Source organism: Zootoca vivipara, chromosome 8 (genome assembly GCF_963506605.1).
Source record: "Zootoca vivipara chromosome 8, rZooViv1.1, whole genome shotgun sequence".
Classification (NCBI taxonomy): domain Eukaryota; kingdom Metazoa; phylum Chordata; class Lepidosauria; order Squamata; family Lacertidae; genus Zootoca; species Zootoca vivipara.
Genome location: NC_083283.1, coordinates 52,305,951 through 52,318,700, shown reverse-complemented (window position 1 = coordinate 52,318,700; position 12,750 = coordinate 52,305,951). Strand labels below are relative to the sequence as shown.

The following is a 12,750-nucleotide window of genomic DNA, read 5'->3' as shown; positions in this document are numbered from 1 at the left end:
TTCTAGGATACAGGAAATCCTATATGAGCCTTTGGGGGATCTCCAGAGGGTTGTGATTTGTGAGATCAGAATAATTGGTTCAGGACTTTTAATTGCTGCAATTCAAAGGTACTGTATGCTTCAGCCCAGATTGATCCTGGATAGTGGGAATATTAAGGGGTGTGAGAACAGCGTCTGTAATCTAAAGGAATGTATTCCTGTTCTCACTGTGCAGAGAATCCTGCATTCACAGGAGCATCACATGTGATACATTTATTTCTGGACTGTGCTACTTGAATGTCTGAATGTTTCCCAGTGAGCACCCTTTACATCCAAAACTGGTCCGTCAAATAGCAATGGGCTAAAGACACTGTGGGGACCCAGGTGGCGCTGTGGTTAAACCACTGAGCCTAGGGCTTGCTGATCAGAAGGTCGGAGGTTCGAATCCCTGTGACGGGGTGAGCTCCCGTTGCTTGGTCCCAGCTCCTGCCAACCTAGCAGTTCAAAAGCACGTCAAAATGCAAGTAGATAAATAGGAACCGCTACAGCGGGAAGGTAAACGGCATTTCCATGTGCTGCTCTGGTTTGCCAGAAGCGGCTTTGTCATGCTGGCCACATGACCTGGAAGCTATACGCCGGCTCCCTCGGCCAATAATGCGAGATGAGCGTGCAACCCCAGAGTCGGTCACGACTGGACCTAATGGTCAGGGGTCCCTTTACCTTTTTAAAGACACTGTAAGCTTATCACTTTACTTCAAAAGTTTTTCATATTCTTTTTCATCATTTTTTAAATCCTATTTCCCCCTTCCCCGTATAGAGTTACTGTGGCTGTTGATGAATTTGAAGAAAGTTATGCATTTAAATGTGACATATGCGTCATCCCATCCACCTTATAATCATGGCTCATTAGTGCTCAGGTGTACAACAGCAAGTGAAAATGTGTCTCAAGCCCACAAAGGTTAAAAGAACCCTGCAGAGTGCCATTAGAGTTTCATCTATTTTATCATGCAGCTGGAGGCCTATTCTGCTCTCAACAGGGCATGCACATGAATCTTATTTTGTGGTACATTTGATATGCAACTTAGGAAATGATTAATCCATTTAATTATCATAAAATATATATGGCACTTGCCTAAGGATTTTGAATAGAAAGCAAAAAAAATGGTGTACTATATCTTTGAGGGGTAGGTTTCAAACAAAGGACCACTTTACATGCTACATCGTTTAACAAACAATGGCTTAAAGTGAATGAGCAGTGTGCTTGCTGGTTCACACTGCTTTAAAGTTCTCATTCTAGTCTTACCTCACTCCTGCTGCTGCCACACCAGCAGAAAAAACAAGCCAAACTCTGACTTGTCATGTTGTTCTGAAGAAGTGTGCATGCACACGAAAGCTCATACCAATGACAAACTTAGTTGGTCTCTAAGGTGCTACTGGAAGGAATTTTTTTTAAATTTTTTGTTTGAACATGGCAGTACGCCAAGAACACCTCTTGGTTACTGTTCATGGTTTGTTTGGAAACAAACAAGCAAACCAGGAGCCCTGGTGCAGAATCTGGCTTGTTTTCTGGCAGTGCAGCACCAGCAGGGAGGAGTGGAGCAATAATCTTGTAAGTAGGATTCACATGTATGATGTTTCCTCATATTAATCCATCATTTGCTTCCAGTTATAGTATAATGTGATGTGAGAACCAGGCCTTTGTCCAAAGGGACAATTCTCCAAGGAGAGCTGCATTATTCAAAACTAGGAATAGTTGTGAGCATATAAAGATTCTAGGAAAACCCTGTTTGAGTACAGCAATATTTGCAAGTATTTCTGACCAGTAAAAGCAAGGATACTATAGCAATATTATTTTTCATCTGCAAGATATGAGAGGTTTCTAATCTGGTTATAGGAATCTGCAACTACCTTAAAGGTGTGTGTGTTAGATATGTACACTAGATAAAACCGTATCAAGAAAAGCAGTCCTCAAAAAAAATGGACTAACTCTATAACTCTGTTTGAACATGGCAGCCCCAGTTCCAGTGACAAGAGGAAAAGAACAGAGTGAGATACCTTTTTTCTCTCTTAGCATAGTCACACACTTATCTGGGAATAGCCTGTTGAACTTAATGGACCTTACTCTAGATCAAGGGAAGTAATAGTACCACTGTATTCTGCTCTGGTCAGACCTTACCTGGAGTACTGTGTCCAGTTCTGGGCACCACAGTTCAAGAAGGATACTGATAAGCTGGAACGTGTCCAGAAGAGGGCAACCAAAATGGTCAAAGGCCTGGAAACGATGCCTTATGAGGAACGGTTTAGGGAGCTGGGTATGTTTAGCCTGGAGAAGAGAAGGTTAAGGGGTAATATGATAGCCATGTCCAAATATATAAAAGGATGTCATATAGAGGAGGGAGAAAGGTTGTTTTCTGCTGCTCCAGAGAAGTGGACACGGAGCAATGGATTCAAACTACAAGAAAGAAGATTCCACCTAAACAATAGGAAGAACTTCCTGACAGTAAGAGCTGTTCGGCAGTGGAATTTGCTACCAAGGAGTGTGATGGAGTCTCCTTCTGAGGTCTTTAAGCAGAGGCTTGTCAGGCACATGTCAATAATGCTTTGATGGTGTTTCCTGCTTGGCAGGGGGTTGGACTGGATGGCCCCTGTGGTCTCTTCCAACTCTACGGTATGATTCTATGATTCTACTCTGAGTAGACATGTATTGGATAACTGTCAATCAATTTGCTTTTCTTGGCATCCTGCCAGCTCCTGACATGAATCCTAGCCATCTTACTAGCCTAGAGTAGTATGTAAATATAGTGGTTTTCCCAAGTTACCATTTCAGAAATTAAATTTCTCATGTTTCTGTAGTACTTATTGTCTCTGTGTCTTATTGTCTCTGATGGATTATTTAATTTATCATACACTTACCTGATTTACAGTGGAAATTATGTTGTTTCAACCTATCATGTACAAGACAAATACAAAAAGAGAAAACATATGGGGTTTCTCTGATTTATAGATTTTTTTACTGTCACCTGTAGATGGCATTATAAGGTGCCTAACACTTTGAAATAATCTCCTTCGTTGATCACACCAATTTCCTTTCACCTGTTGTCTTAAAGCAGCTATTTGCTTGATGTTCCAGATTATCCATCTAAAGCTGACTCAGGATAAGTTCATTTCACCCCATTGCACTGTGACTTTTGCTGCCAAAACATATTAGGATCCATCGGAATATATGGTGTCTAAAGAAGTATGGTGTGAAATAGACTCCTTGATCACAACACATCAGGATTTTTGGGGTAGGTTTTTAAAAGTATGATTACTACAAAGTGCATCACATGTTCTTAACCTATATAGAATCATAGAATCAGTGTATAGTGTGAAGAGCATTCGACAATAGTGTTAGTGTAAATGTTATTATGTGAAGAAAATTAAAATGGTGTGTCAAATACATTCTCAAATGGATGTGCCATGGATGATCAAGAATATGCATTTGAGAATGGATTTGGAGTACAATTTCTCTCTTCATCATGTAATAATAACATTTTCACTGGCACAATAATTTTTTTTTTGCTATAGATCTTTAGAATTATGCATATTTTTAGAATTCCAGGCATTTCCTTATCTGAAAATTCTAAAGTTCGTAAGTGGAACAGCAAAGTATTCAGCTAAAAGAATTAGTGTAGTTGACATTCTATAAACCTGATCAATGATTTTAACACATATGACACAAACAGTAAAGCTTAACCTCAAATAACAGTAAAGCTTAACCTCAACTAACAAAATAGTAGGTTTGTAGAATAAAAAAAAAGGCAACAAGGTTTCAATGGAACTTGTTGCAATAGGTAGTTGCAATATCATTTCTATAAAGAATCAAGTCATTTCATGATCAAAATGTTCTCCAGGGACTCAGGTGTAGTCACTAAAGCTGCAATCCCATTAGTCTGTTGCTGTTGTTGTTGTTGTTTAGTCGTTTAATCGTGACCCCATGGACCAGAGCATGCCAGGCACTCCTGTCTTCCACTGCCTCCCACAGTTTGGTTAGATTCATGTTGGTAGCTTTGAGCAGTGTTTCTCAACCTTTTTTGGGCCACGGCACACTTGTTCCGTGAAAAAAATCACGAGGCACACCACCATTAAAAAGGTTAAAAAATTTAACTCTGTGCCGCCCTATATTATAATTATGACTGTAAGAAACACTTGCCAAATATTGCTTTCCGGCGGGTCAGCGCTGTGTATTGGCGGCCACCAGGCTCGTTTGCACTGAGCTTTGGGAAAGAGGAGGAGAAATATTGCTTTCCAGCGGGTCAGTGATGCAAACAGTGATGCAAACAGTGATGCGGGTCAGTGATGCAAACATGACAGTGCAAATCGCCCTTCTCGTCACCGCACGTTGCGGCACACCAGCCAGCGTCTCGCGGCACACTAGTGTGCCGCGGAACAGCGGTTGAGAAACGCTGGCTTTGAGAACACTGTCCAACCATCTCATCCTCTGTCACCCCCTTCTCCTAGTGCCCTCAATCTTTCCCAACACCAGGGTCTTTTCCAGGGAGTCTTCTCTTCTCATGAGGTGGCCAAAGTATTGGAACCTCAGCTTCAGGATCTGCCCTTCCAGTGAGCACTCAGGGCTGATTTCCTTCAGAATGGAGAGGTTTGATCTTTTTGCAGCCCATGAGCCCCATTAGTCTAATGGGAATGAATTTTAAGTAGGCACATACAGGATTGCACTGTTAACTTGCCTGTGCACTTCTCAGGGACCAGTTGATAAGCTAAAGCTATAGGCACTCCTATCTTTGTTTACACATAGTGGCTGATTTTTCAAATGCGCCAATGAGTAGTACCATATGCTAATGAACAGCATCATAGTGAACAAGCGAGATGCTGATGCATGCAGATTTTAAAAATGGCACTGTTTGTAAAGGGATGGTAGCCCCCTCTTATTGAAAATATTTTTACTGTATTGTAACCCCCCCCCAATTGACATGTGGCAATGAATCAATCAGCACTGCACTCAGTGATTGTGTTGATCGTTTAAAATGGGATGAAAAAACCCCCATTAAACTTCTGAAAAGGCTGCAAGAACATAGATGAGATTTCGAAAGGTAACAAAACAGAAATTGTTAAGAGTGATGAAACAGCAATAAAATAGTCTATTGTATTATTTTTAACATTTCCTTTTGCTGCTCGTCGGGGGAAAAAATGAAGATCTCGGTATACAATGCTATTGTAAAGCTTTCTGTTTCATCAGGCATAATTACAATATTAGAAGGCTAGTATTACTGTTCATTTTAAAAATAAATGTAATAGGCTTGTTTTTGATTAGGGGACCTTTTTCAAGGTCAACATGCCCTTAATAATCTTACAGATTTCAGCGAAGAATATGTGCGCTCCATTATCTTTCAAAACACAGCACTGAGACACAACAGGAGATGTTTTACTAGATCATTAACATATGCCTCCAGTGCATTGTTAAGTTCAGGCTCTGGTCCCAAGAAGTGCATTAATCTCCAAATAAATCAAGCCCTGGAGTCCAAAACATTACATTTCATTTAGAGTTCCTGGCACTATTTCTCTGCTATTTTCTTACATTAGTATTTTTAATGTGAAACAAACTTGTTTGTAGCAGAGCAAAAAGAAAGAAAAGAAGTTAGTGGATGCCATTTACAACTTCTTTTAAAATAAATCTTCAGGAAGCTTTACCTTTGGTGATCCTGCCTTTACCCACTTGCTGCAAAGGACAGCTCACTTTTCAAAGCAAAAAAGCACCATTGTGCTCCCCACCCCCTTTTAAAGTCCAAATTGATTTGCAAGCAGGCTCTTTCATCTAAGAGATATCACTGAAATAAAGCAGTGTTTGCATCTCACATCATTGTGACACAATGACCTTGAGGGTGTGTGGGTGTTTTATTCTTTTGCAGGCAGAGAAACAGCAGTTAGACCAGACATTTAACTCAATGGAAATGACAGCAGAGAGCTTGTAGTTCTCTGGAAAATTTCCTACTTGTACCAGTTAACTTTTGAGATGGTTGAGACAACAGGAAGATTCCTGAACAGGACCATCCAAAGGGGATGTGGGAAATTACTGACATGACAATCAAATGCAATTTGTGGGAAATCTATGTCTTCCCAAGCTTTGCAACATTAATAGAGTCAATACCAAAGTGGCCTGAACATAAATGTATCTCACCTATGAAGAATGGAAACATAGAGCCTTGTGTGCTCAGGCGTTCTAGCTCTGCGTTCCTTCATTGATTAGAGGATTGGTCTAGATCAGGCATCCCCAAACTTCGGCCCTCCAGATGTTTTGGACTACAATTCCCATCATCCCTGACCACTGGTCCTGTTAGCTATGGATCATGGGAGTTGTAGGCCAAAACATCCGGAGGGCCGCAGTTTGGGGATGCCTGTTCTGATTCAAGATCTCTAGGAAGGAGAGCCCACTAGCCCTAAGGTAATTGATCCCATTCAGTGGATGTTAGTTCAATAAAGTAAGTTGGGGCACTGCCTTGCCAAGCTGAAACTGCCATTGGCTAGTACCGACCTGACTACCTCTTTATCTACAACCAGTCTATGGGATGTCACTGGCTGTTACCTTTCTCCTCCTTATTCTAAGAGTCGCCCTTATTGAATTCAGCCAGGAAGACAGTGGGGACCAAACCAGAATAAGTTGGCTATGCCCTATCATTAGCTTTAGCTCTGGTTTCTCTTAGCATTAGAACCTCTGCCTTCCACCCTACCAGTCCCAATGGGCACTAACCTCTACTGTACTGGTCTCATTATCAAATTGCTTTTATTGTTAAGAATTTTCACCGAATGTTCTGTTGACATCTATGTTCCTTTAACTTAAGGCCTTTAGATCTTCAGTTATGTAAGGTGTGCTGTCATGCCCTCAGGTTAAATTTATTTAGGTCCTTCAACCATTCCTCATAGGACTTGCTTTCCATCCCATCCCATGCCCATTGCTGTCCTCTAAACATTTCTCCCAATTTATCTGCATCCTTTTGAAAGGCTCACACCCAGGACAAGATGCAGCACTCCAGATGATCTCTGATCAGTATGAAATTCCTTTTCATAGCTTGAAAACTATAGTTCTATTAGTGCAGTCTAACACTGCATTGGTCTTTCTTTTGCAGCCATGAGAAGTTTCTGATTCATGTTCAGCTTATGATCAACTACAATATCTAGATCTTTCTTTCATATATCTACTGCCAAGCCGGTATCCCCCATCCTACAGCTGTCACTTGATTTGTGTGTGAACATCATATTGCAAGGCAAAAGAGAGTGAGGCTTGTCTATCACTACGGCCAAACACCTTTGTTCTTGTCAGATTTAACAAAGCAAAGTGGTAAGGGACTTAAATTATTTTTGTGTCTAAGGATTTGTTTACATCCAACTCTGCTGAATTTTTGTGGGCTTACTGATTATTAAACGTGTATTAGAATAACTCCCACCGAAACCTTGAAAATGTATAATATGCTATGCTGCATGCTGAGTTCCCTTGCATCTAAAAAAACTGTCAAAGGCTGCACTTACTTAATGGGATATGAATCTGAATAAATACATATAGGATTGCACTGTTAACTATCATGAGTGCAATGTATAAAATCTAGAACAGTGGTTCCCAATAAGCTAATTACTGAGGACCCATTTTTTTCAAAAGCGAAGCCACAGCCCCCCCCCTACTTTTGAAAATGTTGATAAATCTATGGTAGTTACCTATGCAAAGGAATTGTTTGAACAAAATGTGGGGTAGCCCCTAATGAGCAAAGGATTTTAGGCATACTAAAAAAACAGACTAGGGCTGAGCAATATCTGGCTTTCAGCATCATGATTTATCAGCAGCTAAACATCACAATATTCTGATATATCGCAGTGTCTGAAACTGGAGCTCAGGCATGGAGATGAGGGAAGAAGCATCCACAGAGATCAGAGGGGGGGGGGGAAGAGATGAAATGGAGTTACCTCCACTGCGTGGTTTGGGTGAGAAGGGATGGGAATGCTGTCATTGGGGCAGCCAGCAAAGATGCATGTCCACTGTGGCTGCTGCTGCTTTCCTATTGACTGAGAAAAGCTGCTCCGCCCCCCTGCCAGGGGAAATTAGTGCCACAGTGGCCACAGTGCCTTGAAGTGAGGTCAATCAGCTCCCCTGTTCACTGTCAGCATGAGGGGAAGGCAGAGCCTTGAAATTGGCTGCCTTGGTGTCCCTCTGCATGAGGGAAGGCAGCTCAGATCAGAAGCATTATCGGCTGAGATCATCATGCAATATCGGTGGTGCCTTGAAATTGGCTGCCCTGTTCTCCCTCGCGTGAGGAGCGATATGTTGCTGCGTATTGCCAGGTCAAAATCGTTATCGCGGTGTGATTTCGGCCAATATATTGAAAAATCGTGCAGCGCTAAAACAGACCATAACATTTGTGATATTACTATGCAAAAATGACAAAATGTAGTGTGGGGGAGGCAAGGGTTGGGGCCCTGGACCCCCTGGGTGTGTTACGCAGAGCCCCAGGGGTCCCTGGACCCCGAATTAGGAACCACTGACCTTGAACATTACATCAGAATTGGATTAAATTCCCCTTAATTTAAGAAGATAATACTTTTTTGTTAACCTGCATTGCACATTAAAACTAGAAGCACACATAATAAGGGATCACCTTCTTACTGAAAAGTAAGTAGAGATTATATAAATCTTTTTTAAATAATCATGCTATTGTTTATGAAATTATATATATGGAGGTAAGACATTGCATTTAGTTGTTACATTAAGAGCATGTTTTATATTAAGAAATAGAATCTTTTCATAAAGTTTAACTTGGATAAATAGCTCACATAAATCTTCCTGAGGTCACAGAGATAAATCATCTTCAAGTAAACTTTCTTTCTCATTTGCCTGAAAATAAATTATGATTCAGCTGTTGGGGTTGTTACAAAGCAAAAATGAGAACATATATTTCATACTTTTATTCTTCATAACACTATCAAGCATGGATTTTAATGTTTTTCTGATGATGATGCCCAATTCTTATGGGATTTGAAATAGGCCACACAGAAAAGTGTCCAGATCACTTATGTGAAAAAGTTATCTTGTTAAACCATAGCTATACTGCAGTGTGAGAAGAAATGACAGAAGGACCTCCATCTCCAAAGGAGATTGCATTCACACTCTTTTGCACCCACTATTTTTTGAAAATGCTGACTTCCAGGGAAATTACAACTCTCATGATCACCTGTCATGATGGTGACATATTACCTGTGGTATAGGCCTTTGGTCCAAGCCAGCAGAACCCTTATGTTCATATGACAGTATTGCTTCTCCATGATGGCATAAAACTGTAGCATAAATTCATTTGAAGAGCTTGTGGTAGTCTTAAGTGACATGCTACCCTGTCCAGTCATTTTGGTTTGTTTCTGGTTCTCAGAATAAATTGTATTGCTTAAAAAAACAAAGAAAGAAAGAAAGTGGTCTAAATTGGTTGGATTTTGTGCAATGCTATGAAAGGTTGCTCAGTAGCAAGTCCTACTGTGATTCTATCGGCTTTCCCCCAGAAATGTGTGCATGCTGTTGCAGCCTAAATTCGGAAATTTTGTTTATCCTGCTCAATGTTTCATATATCCCCGATTCTTCACTTTTTCAATCTGTTTGTCCCCACATCACAGGAATATAATTTAAAAGCACAGAAGCATACACAAATGTCAAATATTTTCCCCAAACCAAGTTGTTTTGAGCAACATTTTCTAGCCAAAATGAAGACACCAAAGGACATGGCCACATCATTTGTCACAAAGAGGAATCATCAGCATAAATTCAACAGGATTCATCTGAACAATGCAATTCCTTCCTATTTTGTTGTTTTTATAAGATTATTTTAACATGGTTTCTAACATCCAGAACAGTATCTGTCAACTGAGACTTTTAGTAAGTTGGGCTGTTTGGAAGTCTGTGAATGGTTGGGCAGGGCAGGAGGGTGGGGAAGCGTCATGTAAAATAAAAACTCTCCAAAACTCCCTGTCCATCATATTGAGGACTTGTAAAACGTACTCATCGTAGAAGCTGACAAGACCTGAGAAGAGTTGGTTAAACTATCCAATGGATTGATGCATTGATCACTGAATCAGGGACAATGTCAGCTTCAGTATGACTACACGAAAGTAAGTGAGCGGTAAATTGACAAATTCTTCCATAAAACCAGAGAACAGGCTATTTATTATGCCCTGGCTGAGGTCCCAAATCTACTTTGCCAGGAAAATCCATGTGCTTTTAATGATGTTCCACTAACATGCATTTTTAATGAAAGAAAGTAGAGGTCTCTCTTTTTCCGATATAAAGCTCTAAAAAGCATCCTGCACATTGTCAGAAAAATACTATTATGCCATGAGAGTTTATTTTGAGCTAGTTTATCTTGGTTATTCAGCTCTCAGAAATGATACTTATTTTTGCTAAGTACTTAGGGGAAAATAACTTATGCCTAGGCCTCCCCCCCCCCAGCAGAACTCACTGAAACTTTGTTCCAACACCTCTCAGGTGGGCGCCATTGTCATTATAAAAGAACAAGGGAGGTGTTCATAGTGCATTTTCAGGGCCATTTTAAAGTGCTTGCCTTAACCTTTAGAACTCTAAATGGTTTGGACCTGAGCTACTTGTCGGATCATCTACACCAGGACCATCCTTCCTGCACATAGAGATCTCAGAAGCCTTCTTGCTGAGTTTGCACCCAGGTGTGTACCTTTTCTGTGGCAACTCCGCATCTTTGGAACAAAGAAGAACTGCAGCTGACTGCTGCATTCCAGAATTTTCAAGAAGCCTTAAATATATCTACATATTTGTTTTGACTTGCCTTCAAGTAATTTTGTCCCACTGTCTGGATAAAGACTTTACCATTATGTAATGAAAGTTTTGGATAGGTTTTATTGTTTTGGTTCTGTGTATTTTTTTTTAATTGCTGTAAACTTCTTTGAAGGTGCTTTGCTCAGAAAAGCATACCATAGAATTGCGCACACACAAACACGTTTAAATAATATCTAAATTTTAAACCGCAAATGGAGTAAGCAAAATGGCCTTGATCCATTTACCGAGTAAAGGTAAAGGTAAAGGGACCCCTGACCATTAGGTCCAGTCATGACCGACTCTGGGGTTGCACGCTCATCTCACATTATTGGCTGAGGGAGCCGGCGTACAGCTTCCAGGTCATGTGGCCAGCATGACAAAGCCGCTTCTGGCAAACCAGAGCAGCACATGGAAATGCCGTTTACCTTCCCGCTGTAGTGGTTCCTATTTATCTACTTGCATTTTGACGTGCTTTCGAACTGCTAGGTTGGCAGGAGCAGGGGCCAAGCAACGGGAGCTCACCCCATCACAGGGATTCGAACCGCCAACCTTCTGATCAGCAAGCCCTAGGCTCAGTGGTTTAACCCACAGAGCCACCTGGGTCCCCGAGTAGAGGATGCTTTACCGAGTAGAGGATGCCAAATGAATCTGCAGCTAAAGTGGCACCCAATAATCAGATTGTTGTCCCATTGAGACAAACAATACAAAATTGGCTTGGGTGTCACTGTTTTGATTTCACTGGGCTGTGGATCACTGCTTAAGTATGAAAAATGCACACTCACATTTTGAAAGCGGGTATAATTCCATATTTACAGTGTGTTAATATGATGGCTTCCCATTTCTTATTGCCTTGGAGAGAATATTTATTATACAGATAGATTATGGATGTGTGTTGGGAACCCCATTTAGAATATTCCACTGAAATAATGGCTGATGCTGTAAAATATTTATTCATTTACTGCTCTAATTTAAGTACAGTACATTAAGAAATACTGCATATGAGTCAGACCTCAAAGGCTAGGCTGTTAACACATTTCATCTTCAATGGCAACCTTCACTGAACCTTTAAATCATGCTTGTAATATAGAATTCATTTTAAAATTTATTACAGTGCATAAAGGTCTTTGCATACTTAATAAGTTGCTTTATGGAGATGGGGTGCGATCTTTCCCCTGTTATATTAATGCAAGAACTAAGCCATTTCTACATTTGAAGAGTGATACAAATCCTACAGGTGAAGAAACTGAACTTGACGCAAAAGACCAGAAATAACGTAATGAACAACATACCTTTTTAACCATTCAAACCTTTTGATAGATTCTGTTGCACACTTTCCTCTTGAAGTTTGCCACTGTGGGTAGCTTTTGCATAAATTCTTTGTCAATTGTTTCTCTATCAATAACAGACTTGCACAATCTAAGGCCTGTTAATTCTCTAGCCTTATTTGGATGATCACCTTACACCTGTGATTCTAAATGTTGGAAGGAGAGTGAGGGCACACTGTCAATAATAATAATAATAATAATAATAATAATAATAATAATAATAATAATAATAATAATAATAATTTATTATTTATACCCCGCCCATCTGGCCGGGTTCCCCCAGCCACTCTGGGCGGCTTCCAACAAAACACCAAAATACAGAAATCCATCAAACATTAAAAGCTTCCCTAAACAGGGCTACCTTAAGATGCCTTCTAAAGGTCTGGTAATTGTTGTTCTCTTTGACCTCTGGTGGGAGGGCATTCCACAGGGTGGGTGCCACTACCGAGAAGGCCCTCTGCCTGGTTCCCTGTAACTTAGCTTCTCGTAGCGAGGGAACCGCCAGAAGGCCCTCGGCGCTGGACCTCAGTGTCCGGGCAGAACGATGGGGGAGGAGACACTCCTTCAGGTATACTGGACCAAGGCCGTTTAGGGCTTTAAAGGTCAGCACCAACACTTTGAATTGTGCTTGGAAAC

The 12,750-nt window shown here is 40.7% G+C and overlaps 1 long non-coding RNA gene across 1 annotated transcript in view; it reads left to right on the top strand.

Moving 5' to 3' along the window:
- The first annotated feature begins 2,329 nt into the window (after nt 1-2,329).
- LOC132592551 (uncharacterized) overlaps nt 2,330-12,750 on the top strand; it is a 43,186-nt gene continuing 32,765 nt past the window's right edge. The window contains exon 1 of the long non-coding RNA XR_009558035.1: nt 2,330-3,266. This is a non-coding gene — a long non-coding RNA (uncharacterized LOC132592551). The remainder of the gene's footprint in view (nt 3,267-12,750) is intronic.